A 2,500-nucleotide genomic window follows, 5' to 3' on the forward strand; every position below is an offset into this window, starting at 1 on the left:
GTCATCAATCAGTCGTCAGTCATCAGTCAGTCATCAATCAGTCAGTCAGTCAGTCAGTCATCAGTCAGTCATCAATCAGTCAGTCAGTCATCAGTCAGTCATCAATCAGTCAGTCAGTCATCAATCAGTCAGTCAGTCATCAGTCAGTCAGTCAGTCAGTCATCAGTCAGTCATCAATCAGTCAGTCAGTCAGTCAGTCATCAGTCAGTCATCAATCAGTCAGTCAGTCATCAGTCAGTCATCAATCAGTCAGTCAGTCAGTCATCAGTCAGTCATCAATCAGTCAGTCAGTCATCAATCAGTCAGTCGTCAGACTGATTCATCTGAGAAAATGTATGAGAAAATCATTGTATATTCTTTGGTTTTCTTTGGTTCTAATTAAGATCAAAGTAAGTAACATTTAACACAGTTATTCATTTTCACTCAGACTTACTGGAACTTTTGTTCAACTCCCACAATCCCTCCTTGTATTCCACCAGATGATCATGTGATCGGCGTCGCCTCGCCTTCTCCCACAATTCAGCTGATGAGTCGTCAATCTTTCACTAACTATTGATGGATCGGTGATTGATTGAAGCGTGTGATGTGTCACTGCCTCACAGCCGTTGAGTTTCCCTCTCTCACCTCGTACTGAGTGATGCTCGCTCGCCCGCTGGTGCCGCCTCACTGGTGTGTGTCGGCTTTGAAACTGGAATTTATTACTTTTATTAAGTTGTTTATTTATGAAGTGTTTTTGTTTTTCGTGATGTTTTGCTGTTGGACCATCAGCTATAGATTTGATGTCAAACAGGAAAGAATATCAATCAGAAACCAATCAATTAGATCAATCACTGGCTGATTCATGGATGTGACTGGGAAGCAGTGTGTGTGTGGGGGTGGGGGGTGGTGGGGGGTTGGTGTCAGTGTCTTCATACATAATCACTGTTCAGAAACATCTCATTAGTAAGATGAATTATTCAAACCAGCAGACGTCAATTAACCGTTGCATAATTTCTTCATCCAACAACAACCAACAGGATACACACTGCTGTGTATCCATCCACACAGCAGCGTGAGTCACTGAACAGATGTTGGTGTTGATCCTGATCTGAGATTTCCACCATGAGACAATTTCCAGTTTTCAGCCAGAACTATTCTGCTGCGTTCATGTGCTGCTGGGAAAGTCTGATATTCAGGACTTCCAAGTCGGCTATTTTGTGGGAAGATCGAACCTGGAAGAGAAATTATAAACAAGCATAAAGCGTTAGAGGTTTTTATGATGTTGTATTCTATTAATCCCCCCCCCCCCCCCCCACACACACACACACACACACACACACACACACACAGTGAGGTCAGAGGTCAGGGCCTGGAGCTGGCAGGGACTCAGTGTTTTGCTCAAGGACACTTCAGCAGGGTTTTGGCTGAAGGATGATCTCTGAGACTCAAACACTCCACTATCTCCGAGCTTCAACGTTCTTGACCAAATCATAGCAACGCATTAAAATAAGTCTGGTTAACCAATAAATTCTTTTTTTTCTTCCTTTTTTCCCACAGTTATGAACATTAAAAAGAGCAAAGAGAAAAGAAAGGTTATATTGTAAAATGCAGTACGTCTCTGGTAAAGCTGAAAGATGGAACAGTAAACAGAGTCTCAGTGTTATTTTTACTCTGTTGTTGTCGGGGAGAAACCCGGAGACAACAGAGTCTGTCAGCTCTGATCTGCATCAGTCAGCACCGACGGCCTCACACACACACACACACACACACACACACACACACCACACATTTAAATCTGATTTATTTATGCTCACATCACACAGCAGCAGTGAGCGGACAGACTGCGCTGTGTGATGTGATGTCAGAACGACCTTTGACCTCTGCCCGTCTGCTCTCGCTCTTCTCTGGCCTCGCTGCATCTTCCTTAAACAGGAGTCTGAGATTTCAACCGTTTGGAAAATGACTGGCAGCATTAAACACTAATATTTTTTTTAAATCCCAATGAAACAGCATTCTGAGAGCATCTTTCTTCCTTAGTTTGATGTATTTCCTGTAGAAACAGGATGTTGGGGCGGGACATGACGCAGGGAGGGATTATTCAAACCAATGGGAGATCAGTTAGAGAGAGAAAGGCAGTTTGATTGGATGGGAGGGGCGGAGGGGCCGACGAGGGCATTATCCCGCTTATACCATGGTCACTTGCCAAAGAAAAAATATGAAGACCATTAATTTATATTTTCATGCGTTTTGTAATCAAAATCAAAATTTTTTCACAAGCCATAACTCAGTTTCCCCTGGTAACACCTGAGGGTTTGACTAATACCTGGAACAACTATTACCATCCCATAAGGTTCTTATGCAATGGAAACGTTGTTCACTGCTCCAGTAAATAGGACGAACCTTAGATAGGACTTGGCAGCAGGAGATATTTCTAGTCCGCTCAGCTCATAGAACCCTTTGGCTCAGCTAGGAGCCAGAAAGCTAACGTTATGCTAGCAACATTCAAAGTCAATAACAAACA

This window comes from Centroberyx affinis, unplaced genomic scaffold (assembly GCF_046629955.1).
Source record: "Centroberyx affinis isolate AG114_WGS23_722 - 3 ecotype Tasmania unplaced genomic scaffold, CSIRO-AGI_Caff_v1 ptg007422l_1, whole genome shotgun sequence".
Lineage (NCBI taxonomy): Eukaryota > Metazoa > Chordata > Actinopteri > Beryciformes > Berycidae > Centroberyx > Centroberyx affinis.